Source organism: Dendrobates tinctorius, unplaced genomic scaffold, assembly GCF_039654945.1.
Source record: "Dendrobates tinctorius isolate UK_male_01 unplaced genomic scaffold, ASM3965494v1 ptg000293l, whole genome shotgun sequence".
NCBI classification, from domain to species: Eukaryota; Metazoa; Chordata; class Amphibia; order Anura; family Dendrobatidae; genus Dendrobates; species Dendrobates tinctorius.
The window spans coordinates 16,516,286-16,531,708 of record NW_027361960.1 but is presented as its reverse complement, the minus strand read 5'-3'; positions in this window follow the sequence as shown (position 1 = coordinate 16,531,708).

The following is a 15,423-nucleotide window of genomic DNA, read 5'->3' as shown; positions in this document are numbered from 1 at the left end:
TGCAATCTATCTTGTATATTACATTAGTTGAATTACAATTGATATATTGTTTTATGGTATATTGCACTTTATTTGCCGCATCAGAAAATTTTTTTGTGACATTTGCATATCTACATGTTTTGCATTTTGTAGCTCCACATCTGAAAAAACCATTGCAGGTTAACCAGGTTTTATTAGTTTTATTATTGAGAGAAAATAAATTAGGTGATAATTTGTCTCCAAATGTAGGAGCTCTTCTCGATACCATATTAATACCTGGCTTTAATATATCTGCCAATTTACTATCTTCATATAAAATGGGCAAATATCTATTAATGATTCCCTTGATTTGTGGAAATTGGCGACTAAACTGAAAACAAATATACGGTTTCTTTCCAATAACTGTCTCATTTGCGTTGCCACCAGAAAAAATCATTTTATTACGTTTTTTATTTTTTACTATTTGTTGTGCTCGATTTAAAGACCAATCCGGATACATGCGATTTTTTAATTTTTTCTTTACATGTTCCAGTTCACTATCTAGATTACTCTCTTCACTACAATTACGTTTAACCCTTGTGAGTTCTCCTACTGGTATTGCTTTGAGGGTATGTTTATTGTGACTGCTAGTCGCATGTAAGATGGTATTCCCACTATAGGGTTTATGATGTGTTTTCGTAGAGATTATTTCCCCCTCAACACCAAATAAATCCAAATCCAAAAAAGATATATGTTCCATATTATGTTCATGCGTAAATTTAATATTGTATTGGTTAGAGTTTAGATATAGCATAAAGGCAGGTATGGCAGATACATCTCCATCCCAAATTAATAGGGTATCATCGATATATCTGCCATACCATGCCACCTGTCCATAAAAAGGATTGGAATCTGAGAAAATCCAGTCCAGACGGAGCTCCGAGGTCTGCGGTGAACACTTGGTGAGCTGGCTTTTGTTTGTTTTCATGTTATGGTTGGACTGCCTTGCTCCCAGATCTGTATCTATTGATGGATATCTAAAGTACTAACATTGTTTATACAAGAATATTTTCGTCTTGCCTACACGGGATAACATTCTCAGAGGTCACGTTTTAATATGGCCACAGACCTGAACAGGGATCGGTCTTTAAAGGCTGCAGAGGTTTTTTCTAATCAGCAAGAGCCAGACAGCAGTGTTACAGGCTTTAATGAATGTCTGATTAATTTGGAAAAACTTCGTATGCAGGAAATGAAACTGTGGTGGTCATGAAACGCTTAACAATTATGTGAGCAAAGAAATGATACCGAGAGGTTTGCGAATTAAAAAAATTCCCACCACAATCTACTCGGATGAATTCATAGAGCAATGGAATACTATTCTAAGCAATTGTTCTCAGAATTTAATGAAACTGATTGTTCGGCAGGAAGAGACTAAACTGAAAGACATTCAGCAGGAGATGGAAACAGTTAATTCGTCTATACTGCAATACAAGACATTGGCACAGTTTGATTCTTCCATAGCAAAAATAAATGAGAAAGTCTCAGCTTTGGAGGAAGAAGTTATTACTAGAAAAAAGAAAAAATTTGTGCGAGACACTAATGATTACACAAGCAACAAAGTATATGACTGGGGCAAGTGGACTAATTTTGATAAAACTCCTAAGTCCATTCTCAAACAAAGCCATGCTCATAAAAAACGCAAATATTCAAGAGCTAGACTGAACAAACCGCATGTTTCCTTTACATCATCAGACCCGGACTCCTCTGATAATTACTTGAGTGCTTCAGACGATAATGCACCAACCAGTGTGAATATAGGCCAACATTTTTCAAAAAACGCAAGAGGCGCGGGGGTCGCAAGCACCACAGGCGCAGTAGGAATTACTACCCGCAAGAAGCATTACATGACCAAGTAATTAAGAATGTGCAAAATTATTCATCCAGAGATTTAACTCCAGATCAAATTGAGATCTTATCTTTGGGGTTAAACTTTGCTCCGGATCAGGACTTTGATTTGTTCACAACTATACTAGATGTGAATAAGTTCATGCGGAACTTGACTGTTAAAAAACAGTTTATGAATGATTCACAAACAACAATGAATGAAGAAGGAGAATGTGATGACAACACTCAGACAATAACTAACGAATTTTTACATATGAACTTTCAGGAGCAGGTGTCATTGGTAACTTTACAAGATTTGGATATAGAAAAAAATAGAGAGATGGAATATGTTAATCAGTCATTAAATTTTTCCACAAAAAATCCCTATTTCTATCCGGTCCACGCGAGATCTGAGTGTATGGACCGATTCCAAGATATAGTGGAAAAGGAATTGCAAATTTTGTTTAATAAAAAAAATTGTAAATTTAAAAATCTGTCTGGTAAGCAATTTATAGCCCTAAGAGAATTAAAATCAATGACAGATATTGTTATAAAAATGTCAGATAAAGGTGGGGTAGTTGTGGTTCTAGATTCTAAGATTATTATGATAAAATGATTGAGTTATTGTCAGATGAATTGACATACAGGAAACTGGATTATAACCCTTTAGAACAATTTAGGGATAAAACTAATCAAATTATCATGGAAGGTTTGGAGTTAGGAGTCATTACTAAAAAACAGGCAGAATATCTGCAAGTGAAAAAACCGGTGCTTCCAATTATATATGGAGTACCCAAAATACACAAAGGCTGTGGCATTCCTCCTATGCGACCGATTGTCTCGGGCATCGGTTCAGCACATGAGCATTTGTCACAATGGGTTGACACATTGTTGCAACCCCTTGTACAGAGGATGCCTGGCTATATTAGAGATTCCAAACAGGTGTTACAAATGTTTTCTAACAAGATGTGGTTGTCATCATATTCATGGCTTAGTTGTGATGTAGTATCATTATATACATGTATCCCTCATGATTTAGCAATAAGAGCTTTGCAATTTCATTTAAAAAAGGTTTAGTAACTACTCTATCTACTCTATCTAATTAATTATATTTTGCAAGTAGTAATATTTTTGATGTCACATAATTTTTTCTCCTTCAACCAGTGTTATTATTTACAGTTGAAGGGAGTAGCCATGGGAGCCAAATTTTCACCGTCCCTTGCAAATCTGGTTATGTCGTATTGGGAATATGAATTTATTTTCTCAGATTCCAATCCTTTTTATGGACAGGTGGCATGGTATGACAGATATATCGATGATACCCTATTAATTTGGGATGGAGATGTATCTGCCATACCTGCCTTTATGATATATCTAAACTCTAACCAATACAATATTAAATTTACGCATGAACATAATATGGAACATATCTTTTTTGGATTTGGATTTATTTGGTGTTGAGGGGGAAATAATCTCTACGAAAACACATCATAAACCCTATAGTGGGAATACCATCTTACATGCGAGTAGCAGTCACAATAAACATACCCTCAAAGCAATACCAGTAGGAGAACTCAAAAGGGTTAAACGTAATTGTAGTGAAGAGAGTAATCTAGATAGTGAACTGGAACATGTAAAGAAAAAATTAAAAAATCGCATGTATCCGGATTGGTCTTTAAATCGAGCACAACAAATAGTAAAAAATAAAAAACGTAATAAAATGATTTTTTCTGGTGGCAACGCAAATGAGACAGTTATTGGAAAGAAACCGTATATTTGTTTTCAGTTTAGTCGCCAATTTCCACAAATCAAGGGAATCATTAATAGATATTTGCCCATTTTATATGAAGATAGTAAATTGGCAGATATATTAAAGCCAGGTATTAATATAGTATCGAGAAGAGCTCCTACATTGGGAGACAAATTATCACCTAATTTATTTTCTCTCAATAATAAAACTAATAAAACCTGGTTAACCTGCAATGGTTTTTTCAGATGTGGAGCTACAAAATGCAAAACATGTAGATATGCAAATGTCACAAAAAAATTTTCTGATGCGGCAAATAAAGTGCAATATACCATAAAACAATATATCAATTGTAATTCAACTAATGTAATATACAAGATAGATTGCACCATTTGCAAATTATCATATATAGGGTGCACATCTAGAAAAATGAAGATGCGCATTAGGGAACATCTACATGATATTGAGAATACGAATAACATGAATCGTAATATATCAGCTGTGTCGCAGCATTTCATTAGGCACCATGCTAGAAATACCTCGAGTTTTAAAGTGCAAGGAATAGAACAGGTTAAAATTCCTTTCCGCGGCGGAGATTCAAAGCGACGCCTGTTAACAAGAGAGGCTTTTTGGATTTATCACCTAGATGTCCGATCCCCGAATGGTTTAAATAAACGAAATGACCTAATGCTTCATTATTGTTGAAAAGATAAATATTTCTCTTTTGCAACATGTGTTTTAATTTATTTTGTACATTGCTATGTAATTTTAATGAGTTAATTGTCATGTGATTGTATTTGTGCATGTCATTGGATCAAATGTAGTATATATGCAGCTGAGATCAGTGTATCTCTATGGCTCTGACAAAGATCTTACAGATCGAAACGCGTTGCCGTGTCCGTGTGTATGGCATATACTATGAAGATGACATATTTTTAATGTTGAAATAAAGAAGAAATTTTTTACACGCAGCTGGAACTAATTGCTTTTTCCTACTAATTTGGTGTACCTCATTTGCTGCGAGCAATGCCGTCTGCAGTACGTGGGATACACCACGCGTTCGCTTTGTAAACGTTTATCAGAGCATATTTATGATGTCCAAAATCGTACTACACGTACTCCCTCGGGTGCATCTCGACATTTTTTGCAAATGCATGGGGGTGATGTGTCTAATTTAAAAGTTATGACTATTGATAAACCAAATTTAAAATTCAGAAGAGGTAACATAATATATGAATTATGAAAATGTGAGGCGAGGTGGATTCTGTGTTTGCAGACAAGAACGCCTGGCGGTTTAACCCCTTAACGACTGCCGATACGCCTTTTAACGGCGGTAATTAAGGGTACTAAAACCACAGCGCCGTTAATTCACGGTGCTGTGATTTAAGTGAATAGCGCCCCCCATTGTCGGATTTTCTCCGGGGTCTCGGCTGCCAGGGGTAGCCGAGACCCCAGAGAACATGAATCGGTCGGTTTTTACCGACCCCCGCTTTTGCGATCGCCGTTATTAACCCTATAACGGCGACCGCAAAAAAAAAAAGCCGCGATTTTACATTTAATTTCTCTCTCCTCTGATGTGATCGCACATCAGAGGAGAGAGAAATAGGGTCCCCGATCCCCCCCGGTACCTCTCCGTGGCCCTCCGTCCCCTCCCGGTGGTCCCACGTCCCGCCGGCATCCTCCGATCGGCGCCGCCATCTTGAAAATGGCGGGCGAATGCGCAGTGCGCCCGCCGGGAATCTGCCGGCTCCGGCTGGCAGATTCCATTCATTATTTTGATCACTATGATAAACGATCATAGTGATCAAAATAAAAAAAATAGTACATAACCCCCCGTTTATCACTCCCTTATATAGGCCAATATAATGGAATAAAGAAAATATTTTTTTTTTCAGTTTTCCATTAGGGTTAGGGTTAGGGTAGGGTTAGGGCTAGGGTTAGGGTTAGGGTTAGGGTAAGGTTAGGGCTAGGGTTAGGGCTAGGGTTAGGGTAGGGTTAGGGCTAGGGTTAGGGTTAGGGTAGGGTAGGGTTAGGGTTAGGGTTAGGGTTAGGCTAGGGTTAGGGTTAGGGTTGGGCTAGGGTTAGGGTTGGGCTAGGGTTAGGGTTGGGCTAGGGTTAGGGCTAGGGTTAGGGTTGTGCTAGGGCTAGGGTTAGGGCTCGGGTCACGACTAGGGTTAGAATTAGGGTTAGGGCGAACTAGAATTAGGGTTAGAATTAGGATTAGGGATTAGGGTTGGGATTAGGGTTAGGGTTGGGATTAGGGTTAGGGGTGTGTTGGGGTTAGGGTTGGAGCAAGAATTGAGGGGTTTCCACTATTTGCCAACTTTGGGGGTCTAAAAATTGGGGTCTAAAAAATCACTTTTGTGGAAATAAAAAAAGACTTTTTATTTTCACGGCTCTGCGTTTATAAACTTTTGTGAAGCGCTTGGGGGTTCAAAGTGCTCACCACACATCTAGATAAGTTCATTAGGGGGTCTAGTTTCCAAAATGGGGTCACTTGTGGGGGGTTTCCACTGTTTAGGCCCATCAGGGGCTCTGCAAGCGCAACATGATGCCCGCAGACCATTCCATCAAAGTCTGCATTCCAAAATGGCACTCCTTCCCTTCCGAGCTCTCCCATGCGCCCAAACAGTGGTTCCCCTCCACATATGAGGTATCGGCGTACTCAGGACAAATCGCATAACAACTGTGCAGGTATGATTTCTCCTGTTACCCTTGTAAAAATAAAAATTTGGGGGCGAAAAGATCATTTTTGTGGAAAAAAAATGGATTTTTTATTTTCACGGCTCTACGTTATAAACTTCTGTGAAGCCCTTGGGGGTTCAATGTGCTCACCACACATCTAGATAAGTTCCTTAATGGGTCTAGTTTCCAAAATGGGGTCACTTGTTGGAAGTTTCCACTGTTTAGGCACATTAAGGGCTCTCCGAACGCAACATGGCATCCGATCTCAATTCCAGCCAATTCTGCGTTGAAAAAGTCAAACGGCGCTCCATCCCTTGCGAGCTCTGCCGTGTGCTGAAATAGTGGTTTACCCCCACATATAGGGTATCGGCGTATTCAGGAGAAATTGTACAACAAATTTTGTGGTTGATTTTCTCTTTTAACACTTGTGAAAATAAAAAAAATTGGTTCTGAAGTAAGTTTTTTGGAAAAAAAATTTAAATATTAATTTTTTCCTTCCACATTGCTTTAGTTCCTGTGAAGCACTTAAAGGGTTAATAAACTTCTTGAATGTGGTTTTGAGCACCTTGAGGGGTCTAGTGTTTAGAATGGTGCCACTTTTGGTTATTTTCTGTCATGTACACCCCTCAAAATGACTTTAAATATGATGTGGTCCCTAAAAAAAATGGTTTTGTAAATTTTGTTGTAATCGCTGGTCAAATTTTAACCCTTATAACTTCCTAACAAAAAAAAATTTTGCTTCCAAAATTGTGCTGATGTAAAGTAGACATGTGGGAAATGTTATTTATTAAGAAATTTGTGTGACACATCTCTCTGATTTGAGGGCATAAAAATTTAAAGTTTTAAAATTGCAAAATTTTCAAAATTTTCGCCATATTTCCATTTTTTTCATAAATAAACACAAGACTTATCGAAGAAATTTTACCACTAATATGAAGTACAATATGTCACGAAAAAACAGTCTTAGAATCAGCAGGATCCATTAAAGCGTTCCAGAGTTATAACCTCATAAAGGGACAGTGGTCAGAATTGTAAAAATTGGCCTGGTCATTAAGCTGCAAACTGGCTCTGTCGCTAAGGGGTTAAATTTGAAAAATGATCTGTTTTTTATATTGAAAGGAAAAGGGGAATAGAATTGAAAACGCATGAGACCCATGCGGTTGTTTTTTGTTTTTTTTGTCTCATGCATTTTCAATTCTGTTTATAATATATACTGAGTTGGTTGCCTTTATATATGGATGGTTTGATGGTACTCTTTGCAAGCATATGATTCTTTTAGTTTATTAGCGGTTCACATTGAGTTAATTCATCAGGTGTATACTGATTTGTCTTCAGTTCCTAGCGCAGGATATATGGTAGGGAATTTTTAGTATGTGGTCATTATGAGTAAGACTCTGTGTCGAGTCGAAACGCGTAAATGCGTGTCTTCACCAAGGTTTTTTAACCTGTATCCCGCTTTTGGATTGTTATGAAGATTTCTCAATAAAATTTCTATTTTTGAGTAAGAAGATGTGCTGGAATATTTGGATTTTTGTACTTATGTCAGCTTATGACATTTCTTAGCACCTTCATCTAAGAACTGCCTCCAACGTGACAAATAAAAAAGGTGAGCTGAATATATTTGTTTTTGTATACAGGAGGCTATGTGCGGGCTTACACTGCATATAGAAGGCTACATGGGGCTTATACTGTATACAGGAATGTATGTGCAGGCTCATACTGTATATAGGAGGCAATGTGGGGTTTATACTGTATGTAGTGAGTTATGTCAGTGCTCATACTGTATCTAGGTAGCTATATGGGGCCTCATATTATATAGGAATATATGTGGGGCTTATATTGTATATAGGTAGCTATGTGGGGGTTCATACTGTGTGTAGAAGGTTGTGTGCGGGCTCACATTGCATGTCGGGGGCTTTGTGGGGACATATTGCCTGGGCCTGTGTGCAGACATCCTCATTGCAGTACGGCTTATGGTCTCCTTTTCTTGTCCTGATTGAAGGAATTTCCTGATAAAACCCTGAAGGACCAAAAGAGTGGGTAAACATGTCAGAAGATGCCATTAAGATAAATACACAATTGTCAGGCCATGTAGAGTCAATACATATATACACAGAATTTTCAATGTCCATAGAAATGTGACTATGAGGTACAGTATATGGATGTTTTGATGTTTTAATTGCACTGCCACTTGACTGCCATTTATGATCTAAGGGTTAATATTTGCTGTATAACGACATCATATATATTTCTTCTTGAACTTTACGGGGGGATTTTTTTTTCATTAGACTTCTGAAAAATATTGATGATACCCCTCCGCCAACTAGTATCTATATTGTATCTATATACACTCACTGGCCACTTTATTAGGTACACCTGTCCAACTGTGTGTTAAGACTTAATTTCTAATCAGCCAATCACATGGCGGCAACTCAGTGCATTTAGGCATGTAGACATGGTCAAGACAATCTCCTGCAGTTCAAACCGAGCATCAGTATGGGGAAGAAAGGTGATTTGAGTGCCTTTGAACGTGGCATGATTGTTGGTGCCAGAAGGGCTGGTCTGAGTATTTCAGAAACTGCTGATCTACTGGGATTTTCACGCACAACCATCTCTAGGGTTTACAGAGAATGGTCCGAAAAAGAAAAAAAATCCAGTGAGCGGCAGTTCTGTGGCCGGAAATGCCATGTTGATGCCAGAGGTCAGAGGAGAATGGGCAGACTGGTTCGAGCTGATAGAAAGGCAACAGTGACTCAAATTGCCACCCGTTACAACCAAGGTAGGCAGAAGAGCATCTCTGAACGCACAGTGCGTCGAACTTTGAGGCAGATGGGCTACAGCAGCAGAAGACCACACTGGGTACCACTCCTCTCAGCTAAGAACAGGAAACTGAGGCTACAATTTGCACAAGCTCATCGAAATTGGACAGTAGAAGATTGGAAAAACGTTGCCTGGTCTGATGAGTCTCGATTTCTGCTGCGACATTCGGATGGTAGGGTCAGAATTTGGCGTAAACAACATGAAAGCATGGATCCATCCTGCCTTGTATCAACGGTTCAGGCTGGTGGTGGTGGTGTCATGGTGTGGGGAATTTTTTCTGGGCACTCTTTGGGCCCCTTGGTACCAATTGAGCATCGTTGCAACGCCACAGCCTACCTGAGTATTGTTGCTGACCATGTCCATCCCTTTATGACCACAATGTACCCAACATCTGATGGCTACTTTCAGCAGGATAATGCGCCATGTCATAAAGCTCGAATCATCTCAGATTGGTTTCTTGAACATGACAATGAGTTTACTGTACTCAAATGGCCTCCTCAGTCACCAGATCTCAATCCAATAGAGCATCTTTGGGATGTGGTGGAACGGGAGATTCGCATCAGGGATGTGCAGCCGACAAATCTGCGCCAACTGTGTGATGCCATCATGTCAATATGGTCCAAAATCTCTGAGGAATGCTTCCAGCACCTTGTTGAATCTCTGCCACGAAGAATTGAGGCAGTTCTGAAGGCAAAAGGGGGTCCAACCCCTTACTAGCATGGTGTACCTAATAAAGTGGCCAGTGAGTGTATATAATTGTCTTATCATGTCTGTCTGTAACCGAAATACTGCATCGCTGATTGGTTGAGCCCGGCCGGCAGCGACCAATCAGCGACACAGGATTTCCGTGACAAACAGACAGACAGGTACTGTATGGTAATGGGTATGGCGCCGGAGATAGCGATCTCTGGCGCCATACTTACCTCATCGGGAGGAGCGTTGCCGCTTCTCTTCTTATGGTGACCGGGGCAGGAGGCTGGGGGAGGAGTGTGGCACTGACGCCGGCGTACGCGCATGCACATAGCGCTATCCGGTGCCATTTTCCTGAAGACACATTTGCAGTGTGTCTTCAGGAAAATGGTGCCGGACAGCGCGGTGTGGGCATGCGCGTACTCCGGCGCCAGTGCCACACCCCTCCCCCAGCCTCCGCCAGAACGGGACAGCGCTGAAACACAGGAAAGATGGGTGAGTACTGTATAAATGTTTTTTTTTTGTATGTGTGCAGTTTCCTAGGGGTGAGGGGGACCATACATACCAGGAAAGGGGGGTGAGGGGTACCATGCATACCACGAAAGGGGGGTGAGGGATACCATGCATACCAGGAAAGGGGGGTGAGGGGTACCATGCATACCACTAAGGGGGGTGAGGGGACCATGCATACCATGAAAGGGGGGTGAGGGATACCATGCATACCAGGAAAGGGGGGTGAGGGGTACCATGCATACCACGAGAGGGGGATGAGGGGACCATGCATACCACGAAAGGGGAGTGACGGGACCATGCATACCACGAGAGGGGGGCAGCGTTACCATGCATACCACGAAAGGGGGGTGAGGGGACCATGCATACCACGAAAGGGTGGTAAGGGGACCATGCATACCAGCAAAGGGGGGGTGACGGGACCATGTTTACCAGGAAAGGGGTGGTGAGGGGTACCATGCATACCACGAAAGGGAGGTGAGGGGACCATGCATACCACGAAAGGGGGTGAGGGGACCATGCATTCCAGGAAAGGGGGGGTGATGGAACCATGCATACCACGAAAGGGGGGTGAGGGGACCATGCATACCAGAAAAGGAGGGGTGACGGGACCATGTATACCAGGAAAGAGGGGGTGAGGGGTACCATGCATTCCACAAAAGGGGGTGAGGGGACCGTGCATACCACGAAAGGGGGGTGAGAGGACCATGCATACCAGCCAAGGGGGGGTGATGGGACCATGCATACCAGGAAAGGGGGTGAGGGTTACCATGCATACCACGAAAGGGTGGTGAGAGGACCATGCATACCAGGAAAGGGGGGTGAGGGGGACCATGCATACCAGGATAGGGGGGTGAGAAGACCATGCATACGAGGATGGAAGGGTGAGGGGGACCATGCATACCAAGAAATGGGGGTGACGGGACCATGCATACCAGGAAAGAGGGGGTGAGGGGGACCATGCATACCAAGAAATGGGGGTGACGGGACCATGCATACCAGGAAAGAGGGGGTGAGGGGGACCATGCATACCAGGAAATGGGGGTGAGAGGACCATGCATACCAGGATAGCGGAGGTGAGGGGGACCATGCATACCAGGCAAGGAGGGTGAGGGGACCATGCATACCAGGAAAAGGGGGTGATGGGACCATGCATACCAGGAAAGGGGGGTGAGGGGTACCATGCATATCAGGATAAGGGGGTGAGGGGACTATGCATTCCAGGAAAGGGGGGGTGAGGGTGACCATGCATACCAGGAAATGGAGGTGAGGGGACCATGCATACCAGGAAAGGGGGGGGGTGATGGGACCATGCATACCAGGATTGGGGGTGAGGGGTAGCATGCATATCAGGATTGGGGGTGAGAGGACCATGTATACCATGAAAGGTGGGGTGAGGGGAACATGCATACCACGAGAGGGGGGTGAGGGGACCATGCATACCACGAGAGGGGGGTGAGGGGACCATGCATACCACGAAAGGGGAGTGAGGGGACCATGCATACCACGAAAGGGGGGTGAGGGGACCATGCATACCACGAAAGGGGGGTGAGGGAACCATGCATACTATGAGAGGGGGGTGAGCGTTACCATGCATACCACGAAAGGGGGGTGAGGGGATCATGCATACCACAAAAGGGTGGTGAGGGAACCATGCATACCAGCAAAGGGGGGGTGACGGGACCATGTATACCAGGAAAGGGGTGGTGAGGGGTACCATGCATACCACGAAAGGGGGGTGAGGGGACCATACATATCACGAAAGGGGGATGAGGGGACCATGCATTCCAGCAAAGGGGGGGTGATGGGACCATGCATACCAGGAGAGGGGGTGAGGGGTACCATGCATACCACGAAAGGGTGGTGAGAGGACCATGCATACCAGGAAAGGGGGGTGAGGGGGAACAAGCATACCGGGATAGGGGGGTGAGAAGACCATGCATACCAGGATGGGAGGGTGAGGGGGACCATGCATACCAGGAAATGGGGGTGAGGGGACCATGCATACCAGGAAAAGGGGGGTGATGGGACCATGCATACCAGGAAAGGGGGGTGAGGAGGACCATGCATATCAGGATAAGGGGGGTGAGGGGACCATGCATTCCAGGAAAGGGGGGTGAGGGTGACCATGTATACAGTCATATGTTAAAGTTTGGGCACCCCTATTAATGTTAACCTTTTTTCTTTATAACAATTTTGGTTTTTGCAACAGCTATTTCAGTTTCATATATCTAATAACTGATGGACTCAGTTATATTTCTGGATTCAAATGACGTTTATTGTACTAACAGAAAATGTGCAATCTGCATTTAAACAAAATTTGACCGGTGCAAAAGTATGGGCACCCTTATCATTTTCTTGATTTGAACACTCCTAACTACTTTTTACTGACTTCCTAAAGCACTAAATTGGTTTTGTAACCTCATTGAGCTTTGAACTTCATAGCCAGGTGTATCAAATCATGAGAAAAGGTATTTAAGGTGGCCACTTGCAAGTAGTTCTCCTATTTGATTCTACTATGAAGAGTGGCATCATGGGCTCCTCAAAACAACTCTCAAATGATCTGAAAACAAAGATTATTCAACATAGCTTTTCAGGGGAAGGATACAAAAAGTTGTCTCAGAGATTTAACCTGTCAGTTTCCACTGTGAGGAACATAGTAAGGAAATGGAAGAACACAGGTACAGTTCTTGTTAAGCCCAGAAGTGGCAGGCCAAGAAAAATATCAGAAAGGCAGAGAAGAAGAATGGTGAGAACAGTCAAGGACAATCCACAGACCACCTCCAAAGACCTGCAGCATCATCTTGCTGCAGATGGTGTCACTGTGCATCGGTCAACAATACAGCGCACTTTGCACAAGGAGAAGCTGTATGGGAGAGTGATGCGAAAGAAGCCGTTTCTGCAAGCACACCACAAACAGAGTCGCCTGAGGTATGCAAAAGCACATTTGGACAAGCCAGTTACATTTTGGAAGAAGGTCCTGTGGACTGATGAAACAAAGATTGAGTTGTTTGGTCATACAAAAAGGCGTTATGCATGGAGGCTAAAAAACACAGCATTCCAAGAAAAACACTTGCTACCCACAGTAAAATTTGGTGGAGGTTCCATCATGCTTTGGGGCTGTGTGGCCAATGCCGGCACCAGGAATCTTGTTAAAGTTGAGGGTTCATGGATTCAACTATGTATCAGCAGATTCTTGACAATAATGTGCAAGAATCAGTGACGAAGTTGAAGTTACGCAGGGGATGGATATATCAGCAAGACAATGATCCAAAAAACCGCTCCAAATCTACTCAGGCATTCATGCAGAGGAACAATTACAATGTTCTGGAATGGCCATCCCAGTCCCCAGACCTGAATATCATTGAAAATCTGTGGGATGATTTGAAGCGGGCTGTCCATGCTCGGCGACCATCAAACTTAACTGAACTGGAATTGCTTTGTAAACAGGAATGGTCACAAATACCTTCATCCAGGATCCAGGAACTCATTAATAGCTACACGAAGCGACTAGAGGCTGTTATTTTTGCAAAAGGAGGATCTACGAAATATTAATGTCACTTTTATGTTGAGGTGCCCATACTTTTGCACCGGTCAAATTTTGTTTAAATGCAGATTGCACATTTTCTGCACATTTCTACAATAAATCTCATTTGAATCCAGAAATATAACTGAGTCCATCAGTTATTAGATATATGAAACTGAAATAGCTGTTGCAAAAACCAAAATTGTTATAAAGAAAAAAGGTTAACATTAATAGGGGTGCCCAAACTTTAACATATGACTGTACCAGGAAAGGGAGGTGAGAGGACCATGCATACCAGGAAATGGGGGGTGATGGGACCTTGCATACCAGGATTGGGGGGTGAGGTGTTGTGAGTTCATTTTTCCCTTCACCGTTGAGGTCTGGTGAACTCCCTCCTCTGGTGAAGGAAGGTAGTGAGACTGATTACCAAACACCTGGGCAGTTAGATGATAACTGGGTGGCTGGAATTGAGGACTGGATATAAGGCTTCCGACGCCCTTCTTCCTGGCTGGTGATTTTCCTGCTGGATTCTTGGAGACCAGTCTGATTCCTGCATCTCAAAGCTAAATTTTTCTGCTCTGCTTTGTACTCTTCAGTTTTGTTTTTGTTTTGCCTTGTTTTTTGGGAGTTCTGCCATCCTCGGCCTGGGTTGAGCTGAATTCCATTTTTGTCTCTGATCTGTTGATCTTTTTGCTCTGTCTTCAGAATATACCTGAGTGCTGATATAGTCTTTTGAAGCCTAGCGACTTCAGGGCCTGTTTTTCCTATCAGTCGGTTGGCTCATTTTGATAGGGTTTTTGCGGATGGCAGACAACAGCTTTCCTATCCTGTCCTATGTAGTTAGCTTGGGCCCCATCATTTGCTCAACCTATCTTTCTATCTGTTTTAGTGTTTTCATCTTGCTTCACCATCATTATATGTTGGGGGCTGCCTATTGCTTTGGGGTCTGCTCTGGGGCAGTTTAGTTTTTCCCCCTTTCTTTCTTTAGGCTATGTAGCTCTCCGGCTGTGATCGAGGGGTCTAGGGCACCGTAGGAACCCCCCACGGCTACTGCTAGTTGTTGTGGATAGGTTCAGGGGTCTGCAATCCGATAGCTGCCAACCTCTCTGGTTTTTCTGGACTTAGCTGGTATTTTGTTTTTTCCTCCTTCGGTGACTCATCATAACAGTGAGGGGTAGCATGCATATCAGGATTGGGGGTGAGAGGACCATGCATACCATGAAAGGGGGGTGAGGGGAACATGCATACCACGAGAGGGGGGTGAGGGGACCATGCATACCACGAAAGGGGAGTGAGGGGACCATGCATACCACGAAAGAGGGGTGAGTGAACCATGCATACCACGAAAGGGGGGTGAGCGTTACCATGCATACCACGAAAGGGGGGTGAGGGGACCATGCATACTATGAAAGGGGAGTGAGGTGACCATGCATACCAGCAAAGGGGAGGTGACGGGACCATGTATACCAGGAAAGGGGTGGTGAGGGGTACCATGCATACCACGAAAGGGGGGGCGATGGGACCATGCACACCACGAAAGGGGGTGAGAGGACCATGCACACCACAAAAGGGGGGTGAGGGGACCTTGCATACCAGCAACGGG